The following is an 18,253-nucleotide window of genomic DNA, read 5'->3' as shown; positions in this document are numbered from 1 at the left end:
CTCCTTTTCTATGAATTCCTGAAGTCTTGGGTTACTATCTTCAAATACAAATTCCACCATTTCCCCCAAACATTAATACTACAAACTCATTAAGTAAAAAACCAAAATAATTCCCAAGTTTAATGCAGGTTTTCACTGGTGAAACAGGACACACAAAACTTCAGTTTATATGCAAATACTGTCCTTTTCCACCAAATACAATAAATGTATATAGCACCTATATATTATAAAAATAAACAGTCCACTTATTAAATAGCCTTAGTAAACTGAAATTGATACCCAAGCAGCACGTAAGAGTGACATTATATGAAGACAATCTACCTGTAACTGCAAAGAAAAGCTTTTTAGAAGCCAAGACAATTTATAAAATGTGTCCCCTCCATATAAAAATGAGATTTCTTTCTTCTTCACATCTGCACAGCAGCAAAAAGGCAATTTCCACTTTCAAAAAAAATAAAACAAGGAAATGAATATACTAACCCAAGGTATAAGCATTCTTACCTAAGGAAAATAAGGCATGAACGAATCCTCTGGAAGCTTATCAGGAAATAAGGTTCTGTTCACAAAATCCTACCTGAAAAACAAAGTATGGAAATTTTCAGTATTTGCTTTAGAAAAGCTGCGTTAGTCATATGTCTGAAATCTACCAATCTTTAGATAATTATTGAGTTGAGAAAAACTTATGATCACAGTAACTGCCTTTTGAACTGAACTGTGAAAAATAAAAGTATGAGGGGCTGTACATTCCTGGCTGAAGAAAAACCCACTGGAGATGAGTGACTGACACACAACATGCATGATCTGTGTTTTTCATGAAGAACTGCAGTCAGCTCTTCTGTCTCCCATTATTTTAATTTTGAAAGACTTAAAGCTAAAATTCCAATTTAAGATTTTTTTTTTACTGAGTAATTTATCACACAATATCCCTCAGCCCTTTTACTTTTTTTTTCCACATTAAAATCTTTAGCAGTACACTATACAAAATTAAATAAAACCTTTGCTGATAGCAAGGTTATTTTAAAATGGCTTCTGTCATCAGCTTCTCTGAATTTTAAGTCCTAAGTTATTTCATCTCCCCAAAAAAAGATCTTTTTTGCCCTTTAGAATACGGTTTTAAAGCCTTCAGCTTCTTTAACCTTTAATCAGATCTCAAACTACGTTCTTTTAACACAAGGAACACCATATTTGCACAACCTCTAGCCAACTTTTCTTGCCTTCTGTGAAAAGCCATAACATTTTATTTTGCAGCAATTATATCTATCACCAGCATTACTTCATACTCTAGAAGTGTAGAATCATTCTGTAAATATACAATTCTAAAAACCATTTTTATGCTGGATTAAAAGATGTATAAATTCAAACACCTACACCTTAAACATAAAAAACCCGCCGCAGAAGTATTAAATAAAACACATTATGAATTGCAAGTAATTTATTTTCTGGACAATTACCTGCTAATTCATTTTTATTTTATTACAATAAAGCAGTCAAAACTGTTTAAAAATTATCCTGTAATATACTTAAGACAAATCCAGCAGACACCCACCTAAAGCTAGAACTTTCTTTAGGGCAAAGTGTGTATGCCAGAACCTGTTCTACACTGCAGAACTGTTGCTGGGGTTATAAAACCACCATAATCCAAATCGAAAATAAAGCCACCGAACACTTGGCATAAAGGTGACACAAGTCCAGTGGTTGCTAAAACTTCTATCTCTATTTCCAAATAAAGGGCTAACTTCAATTGTTGCAATGACAGATTCTTATTTGCAGAGGAAGTACCGAAAAATGTAGATTTACCTCCAACTGCAGTATTTAAAATCTGCACGAGAGTTTTATAACCTTGCACAAGCATACACCATTAAAAGCCAACAAATATGGCTATAGACAACCTCCAATTAAAACGAAAGTTTTTAGTATTTACCTTTTGCTCTTCTACAGGGACTTTTTATACATTTAAAATTACAATTTTACCCTTAAATTGGTAATTGCTGAACGCAAGCCAACCCAAAACAAACGTCAGCCATTACATTTAAACTTGCATTTTTAGAAAGTCTTGCAATAGGTCTTGTATAACTTCTAAATTATCAGAACACCGAAAGGACGATTAAAATGTTTTGTAAAGAGAAGTAACCGTGAGGTCTCTGAAAACCCTACAAACTGAATAATAAAAACAAACGTGATACCCATTAAATGCTTTTTAAAAGCTTTCCATGTCAGACACAAACTCATCCGTTTCCTTATCGTGTAATTCGTATTTAAGTAACTCTTTTCTTTTAGTAGTGTCGCCTAAATCACAACTGTAGTATTTTGCCAACTTGAAACGGTAGACTTGGCGTGACCGAGCTTTGTTTTTCTCAAGCTTTTAAGTTTCTACACTGCCGTTTTAATTGCAAAATCAAATTTGCACGTAATTCCTAGGAGTTTTCTTTTAAACTTCTGCACCTGAATTGCTGTTTCTCCAGTGAAATAAATTTCTCTCTATTGTTTCATAAAGTACCGATCGGTCTCATCTGCAGCCCGTTTCTCTTACTGGTTTACAAAGAGTTAAAAGCCAACACCCCACAGAAAAACCACTCCAAGTTTTATTTTTAAGAGAAAAGGACATGGCGTCTTTGTTCTTAGAAACTACGAAAACATATCCCCATCCGACCAGCGACGGGCAAGAAACGCTCTTTACACAGACACGGGGCTAAACATTTCAGTGATGCTGTCGTACAGCCTTCACCTCTCCCCCCTCCCCGCACTGCTGCATTGGAGTTCCAGGCTGGTTTGCAGATACCCCCCTCGCACGCTGCGCTGGGGGGAACCGGTCTGCAGCCCCCCCTGTGCTCGGTGCTGCACAGGGGAGCCAAAACCCGCCGGGGCTGCCCCCGGGGCTGCATCGGGGACAGGGCGTGCGGAGCCTCCCGGGCGCTGCAGGAGAGCGAAGGCAGCGCCCGCAGCCGCCGAGGGTCACCGGGGCTCCCCGTGTCCCGCCGCTGCCCCTCAGCCCAGCCGGGTGTCGGGCACGGACGGGGGTCCCCGAGGGTACCCGCAGGTCCCCTCAGCGAGCGGCGGGGGGGGAAGGAGGGGGCAGGGGGAGCCAGCGCCCCCTCCCCCTCCCGGCTCCAAGGACATTTTGTTTTTCCTCCCAAGGACAAAGGACAATGAGGAGCCCGGAGACTCCGGCACTTACCCGGCGAAGAGCAGCCCGCTGACAGGCACCCGGGGCCCCGAGGACGGGGCGCTGCTCCCGGCTCTCCCTGTTCGCGGCCAAGGGCGGCCCCGCGCCCGCCCGGCGAGGGAGCGGCGCGGGCAGCGCTCGGCAGCCCGGCGCCATTGCTGCCCGACCGTCGGCAGCCCCGCTCGGCAGCCCGGCTCGCCGCCCTCCGAAGCCCCGGAGCCCACAGAGCGCCGGGCCCGATTTGCCGCCCGGGAGCGGCACCGAGGGCGCCCGCCGGGCGTCTCCGGCTCGAGCGGCGGGGACAGCGCCGGGAGACGGGCGGGAGCTGCGGCTGCTCCCCGGCCATCTTGTGCCGTGTGTGTGAGGGAGCCTCCGCCGTCTCCTCTCAACTCGTTGCTCCCCTCCCCCCGCACAACATGGCCGCCCGGTCGCTCCTCACTGCGGCGGGGAAGGGGCGGCACCGCGCGCGCGCCCCGCCCCTCCCCGCCCTCGGTTGCGCGCGCGCCGCGCGCCGCTCCCCATTGGCCTCCCCCCGCCCGGGCCCCGCGCGCTCCGGCGCCGCGGCCTCCCATTGGCCCGCGCTCCCCGCCTCGGCCGCCCCCCATTGGCTCCCGCCGCCTCCTCGCGCGCCGGCCGCAGCAGCCGCCCCTCAGGGGGAGGCGGGAGCGGGAGCAGGAGCGGCCGCCGCCCCCTCCCAGCCCCACCTGGCCGGGCCGTCCCACCTGAACTGGCCAGCACAGCCCTGACCCCGCCGGGCCCGAGCGCTGCCAGACCCCACTGCAGACACTGCTCATGCTGCCACTGCCGGCCTGCACTGACACACAGCGGGGCTCAGCCCCCTGAGCTGGCTGCTGGCGCCCCGCATCTCACGGCCCCGTTTGCCGCCATTCCACAAACACCACCTCTGTTATCTGCCCTTGACATGAGCCAGGGACAGCTCACCCGGCAGGGTCCCCACGGAGAAGGGGGCCTCAAGCCCCTCTGTTCTGATGGGATACACCCCGATGTCGTGCACCCTCAGCTCCAGAGCCCGGCTGGGGCACAGAGCGAGCACAACCCAGTCACCTGCCCGTCTGCCACATCAATCCCCATTAATGCTGCTCAGAAACAGACGCACAAATAAAACTAAGTATCCTGCCTTTCTCAGCCAACACCATAGAAACTCATAGTGTGCCAGCCTCACCAGGACACTGTCTCCTGTTTTGACTAGAGCCATGGAAACCACTTCAGATATCAACAAGATGGAAAGGCATCCCTCACATTCCTGGTCACTGTCATGAATCCTGTACCAGCCCCAGTTATGGTGCCCTCTGCAAGAAGCACACACAGCAAACATGACAGAACTGATATTTATATCAGTTTTACTGATAGAAAGTTTCACTTCAGCAGTCACTTTGAATAACATGCACACCTTTCACCTTCTTTCATTTATCCAGGTGGCTCCATTAAAAGCAGAAAAAAATTGTCTACGTCTTCCTTTTTCATATGAATGAACCTGGGTAATTATGACAGGATTAAATTAACAATACTTCAAATGATTATGGAAGGCCTCAGGATCCAGTCTGGCACTAGAGAACACACAGTTGGACTTTGGCAGCTCTCTCCTGAGCTGAGTCCTGGAAAAACCACGAGGAAGTGACCAGCTGAAAAGAATGAATCCCTATGATTTTGAGCCAAGAGTTGTATTTCCTTTCAAAATACAGAGCAAAGATGACCTCGTGTATAAGACAGCTGGGGATATCTACTACTTGTAGACAGTGATGTTACCATCTTTAGAGAAGGGATGGTGATGTCCCACATAAAGGTGCCACAGCATGGGAACCTCCAGTCAAGGAATCAGTGGTGGTACAAAAGAGCTGATGCAGCTTCTCACTGAAAAGGGGCAAAATGCCAATTTTTTTAAAAGTTTTTTTGAATGCCTTTTTTTAATTGAAGTTCTAGTCTACAGAGACTGGATAGCAGAAAGCCTGTTCTGCTATCCATACTTGTTTCCCATTTAGATTCCTGCAAAGGCCAATCCCCTTGCTCTCAGAGGAGCTGCTCAGCTATAACTGTATCTAAAGGTGCCTGCACGAACAGAACTCAGAGGTTTTCCTCCTTGGAAAACCACCAGCAGTGAAAAAAGAGGGAAGGATGAGGCAGGATCCAGGTGAAAGCAGGGTGTAGCAACAGCACTTCTCAGCATTCTCTTATGTCAGCATTTTCAGCCAGTCCTGCATGGTAAAACTTCACAGAAAAGACCAAGATTAGAAATTCCATGTAAAATTTCCAGCCTTTCTCTAGTTTCTTCCCAAAACACAAGAATGTTTCTAGCAGAATATATGCAAGACCACTTGCAATAACCGGATGAAAGGGAGAAAAGAGATCAGAGATTCTAGACATAATAGTGCCTTGTAAGAGTAGTGTGATTCCAGCCAGGAGAGTTGAGATTGTGCCTGAACAAGACCTAACCTGTGTGCTCAGACTGTTATCTGATTTTCTCTAGCTGTACCAGACTGTCTAGTCTAATAGACTGTTCCTCTTAAAAAAACCCAACATAACAACCCTATGCAAATTTATAGATAAATGTTTCTGGAAGTCTGTTACTCTATTGCTGCTATGCGTAACCAAAAAATTACTCAAAGTCTAATATCTTCATTAAATATGTGCAGCACTGCTCTTTTGCTTCCTGGGCACCAAGACCTGAAGCAGCTCTGAAAATCCTTCCATGTATCCATGAGCTCCTCCATTCCTTGCCCTGAGCAGTTGCATGGAGGTGAACACAAGCACAGTCACTCTGCAGAGCCGTGGTGTTGCTGCTCCTTACCAGGAACAGACTGTTTGCATTCTTCTTCCTAATGAAACAGTGGAACAAAATTCTCATTCCTACTGCCTCTGCAGTTACCCCATTTTTTCCCTCCTAAATTCAGCATAGAGGAAATTCTACACTGCCATTTCCTTTATGAAGTTCATTCCTTCTTTTTCAGATAACACATTTTCTTCCTTTGTGTATCATTAGACCAAACACTTCAGCCATATTTTATGAACCACATGTCTAAAATAATGACACAAGTTAATGTTTCCATTACTAATTTGGGAACTATTTTCTGAGATTGCGTCTGTGGCTGGAATTCCAGATGGAGGCACAGAACCTGACTTTCTGGTACTTTATTTTCTTCTACAACCTTCCTTCCTTCCCCCAGCCCCATGTTATTATCCCTTAGGGACAACATAGAAAGGCACACTGTGATCCCACAGGGCAGTGTCCCTGTCCCAACCTGCCCTCTGTACAAGAGGACACCAAAAGGTTGGTGAAGCAGTTTATTCTTATACAGCATGGCCCACAGATCTTTGGAGACACAAATATAATGGAAAGACAAATATTGGACAAAATGGTTAAGTGTTATATCTGCCTTTTGAAGTAGAAAACAGGAGTCTGAACTGAAGAAAAGTCACCAAACTTTTCTTCAACCAAACCTCTCACTTTTCAGAAGAAATCAATGTCAATTTCCTAGGCCCTAGGCCAAACAGAATAGTTTAGATTACTTGCACAGAGAATATGCAAACAGGATATGGAATGCCCTTTGAGCACAGCGAGCTGTTTGTGGGAGGCATTTAACTTCCTGTGAACTGGGTGTTTATTGAAGTTATCACTTTGTCCTGAATCAGGCAGGGGCTCTATTTTCAGATTTTGTATATAACCTGTAACATGTTGGTCAATCTGCTTTTTTTTTCCTCCCCCATTCTGTTTCCTTCCTCAGTAATTGACTATTAAAATCACAGTAACTGCTCAAGTAGGTACAAGTTCACCTTCTAAGCATGGAACCACATTCCCTGTGTGACTGGTGAAGATGATTCCACTGTATTGATCCCAGCTAAAGCTTTTTGCTAATGTCACAAGCAATAAACCCTGCAGCAGCAAGGATAAAACTCAGTTGTAGCAATGAACTCATGCTGCTCATTCTGCTCCAAGTCTGGAACTGGAGCTGAAATCCAGACTTTTGCTCCAGCCGGTAATGAATAATTGCAAACACATCGACACACATCAAGAGAACTTTTACATATGCCCTTTTTGTTCCTGGGCTTTAACACCGAAAACTGAGATTATGTTAATATGGGGGGGGTTTGCTGGCACTTCTGTGGGGCTCATGTTCAGAACGATGAACCTTGTGAGCAGCAAAAAAAAGATTTATTACTATGAATAATTAGAAACAAATTCTTATCAGTGTTATAAACATATGGTAAAGAAAAAAAATCATTCAATCTAAGCCAAACCCCAGTGTTTTTTCAATTTATTCAGAATGAAGCCATTTCAACCAAGATTCAGCTCTGTCTATTCCTGCTTTCAAAGCAAAGTAAGTTATTAATAAAAAGTAGAAAGATTAAATGGAAGTCAGAAATGGATTCAACATATTTTTTGGGACTTAATGGTCTCTCTGAAGCAAATTTTTAGCTTGTTGGTCGCAATGTATCAAAGTCAGTACCGTTACTGTACACATGATCTTGTGGCCTGAGCAGAAAGTTTAGATCTAAGAGCTCCTTAACAACCGACACACCTCGCTGTTTCAGTTTTGCATGAGTTCCTGTGTACAATAAAGCAAATTGCAGACCAGCAACTACTGCCTAGTGAGAGGATTAATTATTATGCTTTATATTAACTCCACTAGGGAGTACACACACATTTTTCTTGGGAAATCAAATCCACTTTTCTTAAGGGGGTTTGAGACTTTTAGTTCTTCGTTTTTATTACAGATCATCTTCAAAACTAACCCTTGTTGCCATCTTAACTGGAGGTAAGAAATAGAGACCATCTCAGTCAAGGTATTTATGCTGTATTTGGTAATTGTCTAAAACACAGCTATTGCCTTAAATGGCAGCCTTAGAAGTATAAGAAAGTCAGAAAGAAGCAGTAGTCCTTATTCTGGTGAAATCTTAAGAAAGTTTAAAACTCTAGACTGTTTCAAACTTAAATAATGTAGGTGATAGGATAATAATATGTTTAATTGCTTCTTAAAGTAAACCATTGGAGCTTGGAACAACAAATCTGTTTTCCTTCCCCCCCTTTTTAGCCCCTACTTCTTGTATGGAATGTTCTGTTTCTTCAAGGTCACTTTTTAGGTAACAAACTATTCTGCTTGGCTTGGAAAACTTTTATAAGAGGACTGGGACATGGTAGAAAAATACTGACCATTTTACTTGTCTCCACTTAGACACTGGCATTTATAAAACTGTTAACAAGGTATTACATGTCTCCTTACGTGAAAAAATTATTGCTTACTGCTGACATCACCTTTGAAAGCAAATAAGAAATTAAAGTGCACCTTTCTCAGGGACTGTAATGCCAGAGGCACAGCACACCAAGGCAGGTGCTGTGACCTGGCTTACACACTTGAACTGATCAAGTTCCCTGCCTGCAAACTTGCAGGACTGGAACCATACAAGGATTAAATGTGGTGATAGGGTTTAAAATCACTTTAAATGGTAGAAGCTGCAAGCAGTGTTCTTTATCTCACCATTCCGGCTGGAAATAGTCTGCAGAGTCACGGGAGTGTTTTGTAGCCATTGTTTTATCAAGAGTTTGTTTAAAAAAAACAAAAACAAAAACAAAAAAAAAAAACATCAGCACAATTAAGGGAGCCTAATTCCATCTTACATTTCAAAATAGATACTGTTCTCCCATTTTCCAATATGTTATGGAATTGTTACATAATGAGTCAGAACATTTTATAACTTTTAAGCCAAATCTTCAGAATATCTGACTTTAAATGTAGCTGCAAAATTTTTAGAAGATCCAGACAATGAAATTAATTTTTTTGTAAGTTCAGATATTTTGAAATTCTAGCATGATTACTTCCTTATGCACATTTAAAGCTCATTTTCCAAAGGCATTTACCTGACCATCCTTGAAACTTATTTCCTGCAAAAGCCAGTAAAGCTTGATTGCTTAAGTGTTTAAGGAATACGATCAGAAGGGAAAAACAGGATTAGCACAAATATGTGTTTACACATCAAAATCTAGGACAAAATAAAATTCCAACTATGAGCTCTAATTTTTATTTTTACACACTCTCTATTTCAGTTCTAGTGGAGACTTTGGAAAGTTATGATGATGATTGTAACAACAACTATATTTTCTTGGTACATCTCCTTGGAGTTTTGGAGGCAAAGGGTTTCATACCAGCCTTGCAAACATGAGGAATTTCACTCAGACTGAACAAGATAAATTACAGCTACTCTAGAATGAAAAGAAAAACAGCCCAGGTCTCCAAAACCGCGAGTGTAGAACTGGGATTTTTATTTCAAGCAAGTTTCAAGCCCGTTTCTATAATGATCTTCATTCTCATCTCCCGTGTGCAGCTGGCACCATAGGGCATTTATTGATTGGTATATAAAAGTTGACAAAATGATGCATTATTCAGTAAATTGCCACATGCAGGGAAAAGAAATGGTACCTTTTTTTCTGTAATCTTACAAGCATATACTTTTTTTATTTCATGGACAGTGTGACAAAGCACTGAATCACCCTGTTGTAGTGCACCACATATATAAGAGCACTTATGTAGTAGCTCAAAACAAACTTCTTCATATTTGTCAATACTTGCTAGATGTGGAGTCCAATTTTTGCTGTAGTGAGGCACCAACACATTGGATTAGAATGTTACCTGAACAGAAACAGCTCATGTCAGGCTGATGTTTCCCATGAAACATTTTATATTTTCTTTTTACAGTCAATTTATTAACAACTGGCTCCTGCCAGAACTTTACCCAACTCAGAAAGCTCATCAGCCCAGGGACTAGAGCAGCTCTGGGCATGTCAGGCACATAAACTCCAGAATTACCAGCCCTAACTGTTGCAGACAAGAGATTTTCACACTGAAACAAATACTCCCCTTCTCGCTGACCAACCAGTAAGGGTGACAATCTTGTCTCAGCTTAAAGACATTCACAGTGCACTTTATTTTTCAATAGTCAAAGTTTTATATTAGGTGGTGAGCTGTGACAAAACGTTAAGCAGCCCTAGAAAACACTGCTGGTACAATCCTGTCACAAAATTAGGTCAATGGCTTTTTGTGCAATTAAAGCAGCAGAGCAAACACAAGACATCTTGGCTGAGACATGCACAGTGCTTGATCGCCACCTGAAAAATCTGACTGTCACCTTCATTGCCATTTCACCCAGTTGAAGATCCCAACAAGGTGTTGTTGTGATCTATGTGCCCAAAACAAGATTTGTTTTCTTCAAGATTTAATCATGCATCTAACCAGAATCTATCACTTCTCTCTACAAATGTGTCTTAAGTGTAGAAACATTTACTTTAATGACAAAAGCTGAGAATTTGATATCTTCTTGTTACTCTAAACCCATGGAACATAAGTTATGTGCCTGTGCCTTTAATTCAGGGCTGAGTAATTACATTTAGGCCCGTGGAATCACTCCAGTTTTTTCTTGGTGTCTAAAATGAATGTTGTCCTAAGGATTTGGAAGCACATGAAGTGAATTAGGGATGAACATGTACGGCAGTACTTGGAAAATGCAACTGAAGTGAACTAATCCAGTCAGTAGAAGGGAAAGAAAACCTGAAGCAGAGGTCTAAATTTCAAGAGTAAGAGCAAGCACGTTGTAGCTTTGCACATACAGATATAATTGCAACACCACTATTTTAATTTTTCCCAACACTTCTTTTTTATTCATATTTTTATTAATAATGGCAAAACAAAGAATATAAATTGTGCTAGGTGCTTCACCTCTCATTCCTCTCCTCCAGTATGCTTTCAAAAACCTTCCCTAAAAACAGAGTATTGGCTATGAAGAGACCAGACATGAGACAGAAATAGAAACAAACAGGTCAAAATAAAATGCTTTTAATTTAGAAACTATCTCAGATTTTCTTGTAACGAGGCACACATGCTGCTGATATTAAACAGTGCATTTATATTCTCCAACCTGGGGTGCAATACAAAGGAAACCATAGAACACTTTGGGGAAAAAAATGTGTGGAGAGCATAAGTTCATATGTGTAGGAGCTAAAGGCAAATGCTTGAATAATTTACAATCATAACATGCATGAAAATGAAACACTGTGACTTTAATAACTAGCTTTTTTTCCCCCCTCCTTAAACTCCCATTATTAAGCTATTGTGCTCCAGGCTAGCATATCAGGTGCTGATAATGAACATTCAGGCACAAGACTTCTCCTGCACAAACGAAAACTGTTCTGCTCAAAAGATTAATAAAGGATTATCTTCGTGTATATACATATATACATATACATACACACACACACGCACTGAACAGAATTAAAATTGTAACCAAAATTGGAATGTTGAAGTCTACTCGAGTGCTGTTAATAATGTGGAATTAAGTTTAGGGGAAAACATAACCTAATTAAGAGGTTCCAAAAGGCACATTAATATATGCTGAAAAAGTGGTTTTTAGATATGGAAACTATTTTATGCTTTATGTTATCATTATAAGGCACAGTCTTAGACAAACAAACCAAGGATATACACAAAGGTCATGCTAGAGTTCTACATTTATTGCTGGTCATCAGTGCACTGCACCCAGGTTATGTTTGAACTGCAGATGGTATGTAACCTTAGAAGAGTAAAAAAGGGCAATCAAGAAAAATAATAGTTGTGAGATGGTAAAGAGGCTTTTCTGTAATAAAGGAATCATCGTCTGAAAGAAATCTTTGCAGGTGACAAGCTTAAAAAGGAACCTTCAGACCCAGAGCGAGGAGATCAAAGACCTTGCAAAATTCAGCTGCACATAACATGGAGGAGTCTTAAATATGACTAATACTCCTTGAAAACCTAGCTGGGATTTGAATACTGTGGCTGGAAGTTTTCAAGTCTTTTGTGAGCAGCTGAAATAACGAAGGCTGCGTTCCTGGGAGTCAGCAGCCCCACACCCAAGTGTGCTGCACTACTGCAGCATCCCCAATCCCACGCCATATTCCCACAGAGGCTGCAACATTTCTGATCTACGCATTACGGACTGGTCAGCTGGCCACGAGATGGTCATTGATGGATCAGCAAGGAAAATAAACAGAGACCCTCTGCACTCATTGTGTAGCTCTTCCTTTAGAAGATGCACTGATTTATCTCTATAACATGCAGCCTTCCCCAAAGTGCAGAACCTCTAGAACAGAAATTTGTTGAAACTGAAGGTCAGATGAAAAGCTCCAGGCCTTTAACAGCACCATTTCATGAGCTCTGCCTCCTTAAGAAGCCAGGAGAAAAAAATACAGCTACATGAAAAATAAATGAGCAGCTTTTCCTGACTCTGAAAGCAGAAAATAATGACATGAAACCAAAATCAAATGCAGCACTATCAGTTGTATTCCCAAATGCCAGCATTAATTCTCCCTCTTCCAGCTCCCAGAGACTTGTTAAACAAATGAGCCTTATAATGCATTTTGCAAGTGAAAGGTCCCGGAGTGGTAAAAAGTCAACTCCCATACCAAAAGCCCTTAATGAAAATGCTGCAGCTTATTCCAGGAGTTCTGCACTGAAGGGCATCAGCCTGAGTTCGCTCCTGCCACGATTCCTATTTTCTCCTTTGATCAAAAGAGCACTTCTGCAGCACTAGCAATAGTCTGGGCTTTTACATCAAAACTGGCATCTCAAAACCTGCAAGTCAAGTCAGCTCGTGTAAATCACAAAAGGCCGGTTTCGTGTGTGCACAGACCAGTCAGACCTTTTTTTTTTTTTTGTAGCAGAAAAAAATCCTCTATTTAAAACATTCCTGATGTATCACATTTTCCCTGCACACCTGGGCTGGGTGTACAGCCTGGTTATCCTCCCCACACAGTTCGTGGCATTTTTGGAACCACGTACGCCTCTAAGATTTTTTTGTCTGCTGGAAAGAGATCTGATTTTGCTTGTACACTGTGATAGCCTCAGAACTTTCCCCCTTTTCCCTGGTTTTCCTCGCTTGTCGTAACTTTTTTCCTTTAAGTTTAAAAAACAAAACCCTATGGACTGAACGAGGATGAATAAGCCTCTCGCTTCAAACCAAGGGGAAAAACTTTAAACCCGAACTGCACGAACACAACATGTCTGCTCTCGCTGCATTAATGCCGCCTCACGAAATGGCGCCTGCCTCTGCAGACAGCTGCCTCAAAACGCCCACGGCTCCTCGGGAAAACAGAAATGCAACTTCTTTTTCTGTTTGTTATTTTCCTCGCAAAGCATTTATTTTTCTCTCTTCAAATTCAGCCTCTCGGCTCCCCCGCAAAGCCGAAACCTGACGGGGAGAGTTCTCCTTCATAAAACGGCCTTTCCCCTCCGCTTTCGGAGCCCCCCCGGGACTGCTCCCCGCACGGGCCTGGGTGTGTGGGGCTGTGGGCTCCAGCCCCTGCACACTGTAAATAAATGTGCCGATTCAGCCGCTGTTGCCACGATCTTGCCTTTCCAGAATTTTCTCCCTCCGCTTCCCAAATATAAAAGGAGTTTTTGTGCTGAACACGGAGCGGGAGCGGTGACGGGCTCGGCGCAGGGCGCCATGTGGTATTTGGTTTCTCTACAGTACATGTTTTTATAATGAAGGGGGAAGGGAAGGAAGGGAGCTGCTCCTACCAGCATGCCAATAATCTGTTGCAAAGGGCTGGAGCGCTCAGAGCCAATTAGTGCTCCTGTTAACCATTTAACTGCGGAAACAAAGCCAGTCTGGGCACGCAGTCCGCGGGATTCGAGACAGAAAAGACCGTGGGGGTTCCCAGGGTATCGTGTTTGTACAGATCTTTTCATAAATGCGTTTTTCCTATACTTTAATAATAAATACTTTCGATAGACAAACTGGCCACTGAAACTCCGTTAGATCACAGCATGCAAAGGTGGCACAGCTATATCCTGCACACGTACACCACACAGTTTTAATGGAAGCTGGATGTGCTGGCCTGTGGTGGAACGATAAAAGCCACCCACAGTAGGTGCATTTCCGATACGGATATCAGGTCCCTGCCACAGGAATAGCAAATTCATGCTGTCCATGGCGGGCTGGGAAGGGTTAGAGTGCTGCTCTGCCCAAGAACAGATGTGTCACTGCAACATCTCCCAGCAATGCTGCTGTGGGTGGAAAAACACCATAAGGTGGGACCAGCTCTAGGAAAGCAATGGCAGAGTCTGTCTCCCTCTAAATGTGATGTCTCCACCATCCAGACAGCACTACCCTGCACTAGTCTTGTTTTTTCAACCCCTTAACCACATCAGAACAAGACCAAAAATAAAATAAAATTCTTTTTACATGCTGCAGTGTGATTTGTTATAAACCTTTAAAGCCTGAGGCAGGCCAGCTCGTGGCTTGTTATGTGTCACTGAACAAGCCAGGGAAGAAGCTGCACAGGGAATTCTCAGCCTCGATCTTTTTCTCTGGGGGCAAGTCTGAACATTGCCAGAGAGCACAGACAAATTAGTCCTAAAGCACAGCCACAGTAACCTGCTCCCGCTGGACCCAGCGGGTCAGTAAACCTATTTTTGTCCTCCTTTTTTATCTCATGATGTAGCAGCGAATACTGGATCAGACTCCCAGGGATGCCAGGCGGAGCAGCAGAGTTTGTACAGCTCACTGAAGTGTCCAGGGTGCCAAAAGCAGGCTCTGCACCACAGCTCAGCAGCCCTGGCAAGAAGCAGACTTTATTTGCTTGGGAGGGGCTGCAGCAGCGCTGCAAGTCTGCTCCCACCTCAGGCAAGCTCTGCAGTGCACACAAAAGGCATATTCGAACATCACTATCTTCTCTAAAAAATGAAGTTAAATTTTTTTAGTTGCCATGGAGAAAGTCCAGTGTCCTTGAAAGTTGCAGGTTGCCCCGTCTGAAGTGCTGTACCAAGGCTAACACATCCCACTTTTAAGCTCTAGGAAAGATTCCGTCTAAAGTATAACTTTAGATTCAAATTTAAAACACTGGGGACCAGGGGGAGGAAACATATGGGTAAGAAACTAGCAGATTATTTAGGCATGTGAACTGTGAGAGCACAGGCAATACAAAAGCTCTCTTGTTCCTGCTGCCTCCCACAGCTGCATTCACTAAATATATCCCGGGCTGAGAGCTGCATTTCTCCACCCCTTCCTCAGCCCAATCGCGTTTGCACAAACACCACCCAGGTCCCTTCGGACAGGCAGTGAGGCAGCAGCAATGCCCTAGTTACAGGCGGCATGAAGAGCACAGTGACTAATCGTGTCTGCAACGGGGTGAAATTGTTACATCCACACCTTTTTTGGAGAGGGAGTCCATGCAGCTGATCTATATTTAACTTAAACCCAGGGTGGTTTGTTCTCTATAAGGATACACCCCATTTGTATGACCGAATCAGTTACTGGAAGTTATTATTCCCATCAGATGATTTTCAGTGGCAGAATAGCCACCTCCATAAAAAGAGAATTCACTCAATCCACCTCCTGGCAAATGTGGAGGAGAGCAATAGTCTTGGGGACTGGCTATCCCCCAGAGAGTTTTACCCAGTTTTACCTTCCATCAAGTCTCTGTGGTGTATTGACTGATCATATATACATTGGGGTGGGGGGAAGAGATATCACTGAATTCTCACAGGACTGAGGTGCTCCCTCCACAACCTCCATTCTGCTCCTCGCATTTCTCCCATCCACACTTTGCATTCTTTTCCCTCAAGGACACATCCTTTGGCCTGGCACAGCAGAACCTTGGTACCAACTGCAGCTTGAGACACTGCTGCAGTCACAGCAACAGAGGGAAGAGCTGCCCCCTCTCATATAGTGAATTCCATAGTAGATCAAATCGTGGCAGAAAAAAAAAAGTTATCTTTCCTCACTTCCAAGCTGTGAACCAGCAGGGATTTTGACCCTCCTGGTCTCTGCTTCTTCCTTTCCTCACAGTTCCCATTTCTTCAACACCTCCAGTTCCACTAGCAGCGCAGCAAATTTGACAGAATCTGGTCAATTTTTCAAGCTTTCTCATTTTAAGAAGTCAGTGGGAGCACACTATCTTGCAATCAAACCTCACAGGAGGGAGAATTAAATATCTCATGCATGACCTTAATCCATAGGATTTTGCAGATAGTTTCTCTTGTAATCTCAATACCCAGAGTTTATTACGCATTCAAAACGTATCTGTAGCCTCAGAACATTTTGCAACAAAAGAAACTCAAATTCATTTTGATATAATTATGCAGTCACACCAGTCACATGCTTGCTATGGAATAAATATAAATACTGGGCTTTTGGGAATGACTTGCAGATTTACAGTGTTAAAAAAAAAACAACCAAAACCAACACAAGAATGAAACCATCTATTATATATGGAAAAAAGATCAGGTTTAGATGTCAAATTTCAGCCGAGGAAAATGGCACAATTATGAAGTCTTATATATTTTTTTTTTCAATCTGCAAAACATAAAAGAGAGAGCTCAAACTGATACTTAAGCCTCTCCATAAAGTAAGGACCTCATTTTCTAAAGCAGGAATATAATTCAAGGCATTTAAAAACCTTTGAAATCAGATAATTCATTCACAAAATGGCCACAGGTCTCTAAGCTTAAAGCTAGAGAAGTTCGAAAACTGTGCTCTGGGGTTTGTGTCTTTCTAGCACGTTTTTTCTTTCTCTGCTTTTCTTGCCTTCCTGAAATGAAATGACCTCAAAGACTGTTCTAATTTTGTCGTTGTAAATTGCCTCTTTTAATTGGGGATGTTTCTATTCAAGAGCCACACCCTGCTGCCCTGGTGGTGCTGGGAACCAGCCTCGCTCACTGGGGACAGGCTGAGGGTCTGCCTGCTCTGATCTCTGATCTCCTGTGGTCCTCAGGATCCCGTGGATTTTGGACCACATGTGGGAATACATTTTCCCATATCTGTGCTTTTAAAAAGGGAATACAAAGCGTGAAACCAGATGTTAAACCTGAGCCCCAGAGAAGCCACAGGAGCGTGAGTTACCTTCAACAGCACTGCAGTTCCGAAAGCAAACAAAGGCATAAGGGGTTGGGATGGAAGGTTTCATCCCTCAAAGAAAGCAGTGACTCACCCACATTCCTAACTGCACAAACAAGGGAGGCAAACCCTCCTCTGGCAGTCAGGATCCTCCACATTTTCCCGTGTGGAGCAAATCCCAAGCAAAGGTGACTGTGGTGGTGTGTTAGAGCAGACACAGCACAGGGCAGATGTATTTTGGAAAGGGAGCCTCTTTTGCACACCTCTACCTTCTTGAAAAAATAAAGAGTTCCCAAGTACTGCTTTTCGCTTCTGAAAACACACTGAAAAAGGGCTACTACTAACAACTGGTTTTTAAGATCCAAACCCATCTTTTCTCACATACATTTCTTTTTAATACTGAGGCAGTAGTTTACTTTAAAAAATCTGAACAAACAAACAAAAACCCATCCAAGGACAGAAAAAACAAATCCAAAAGTTCACTGAGCAGAGAGCCAAGCAGTGTGTAACATGGATAAGGTGCTGATTCTAACTATCAATTTACCCATGTGGGAAATTTTGACCTAGGGATGTGGAAACTCACCTTCCCAAACGTCTGCTCAGTCGTTCCCATCAGACAAGGCACACTTCACTGATGGAGGACCAGCATATTCCAGATGATGGGTGGCATGTAGCCAGGCTGCTAAACATGCCCTGCTCCACCCTTCCTGCATGGCTCTCCCAGAGGTGGGGAACACTCTGCAGGTCCCCAGATGGCCGGGGCATCAATGGAGCTGCTGGGTGGTACCAACAGAGCCCTCAGCAGCAGGGATGAGGAGGAGGTGGTGCAAAGGCTGGTTGTGAGGAAACAGGACCAAAAAGGAGCTCAGAAAGCACAGAACGTTGCTAATTTGCGAGAGAAACTGCAGGAAACCAACATTTCTTAACTGTAAACCTCAGAAAGGTTGTGGTTAGGAGACAGGTGACAGGGTGACAGGGCTGCAGGACAGGCTTTGTCTGTGCCCAGGAGAGATGCCTCAAAGCCACGATGCAAGTGGAGCTCCCCAAGGAGTGGGGCTGGGCAGGTGTCCCCTGTGTAGCTGTGCCAGGGCTCTGTAGGGTGAGGTTTGTTCCTCTGTGCAGTGCAGGATGCCAGAACGCCAGCACACAATTCCCCTCTGGCTGCATGCTCCATGAAGCAGAATTAAGGCTGATGCTCAGTGTGTTCCACTT

The 18,253-nt window shown here is 43.5% G+C and overlaps 1 protein-coding gene across 4 annotated transcripts in view; it reads right to left on the bottom strand.

The window, feature by feature from the left end:
• Window positions 1–17,807, bottom strand: part of CHD2 (chromodomain helicase DNA binding protein 2) — an 85,369-nt gene extending 67,562 nt beyond the window's left edge. For 3 of the 4 annotated variants that reach the window (XM_063169897.1, XM_063169896.1, XM_063169899.1), the window contains exons 1-2: window positions 3,176–3,286; window positions 502–574 (exon numbers count right to left, since the gene is read on the bottom strand). The gene's annotated coding sequence lies outside the window, so the exon portion shown is untranslated. Of the gene's footprint in view, window positions 1–501; window positions 575–3,175; window positions 3,287–17,624 lie in introns of those variants that run through there. The other variant, XM_063169898.1, reaches the window with a different exon arrangement.
• Window positions 17,808–18,253: the final 446 nt, after the last annotated feature.

This window comes from Melospiza melodia, chromosome 15 (assembly GCF_035770615.1).
Source record: "Melospiza melodia melodia isolate bMelMel2 chromosome 15, bMelMel2.pri, whole genome shotgun sequence".
NCBI classification, from domain to species: Eukaryota; Metazoa; Chordata; class Aves; order Passeriformes; family Passerellidae; genus Melospiza; species Melospiza melodia.
Note: the sequence above shows the minus strand (reverse complement) of the source record. Positions and strands in the feature narration are given on the sequence as shown.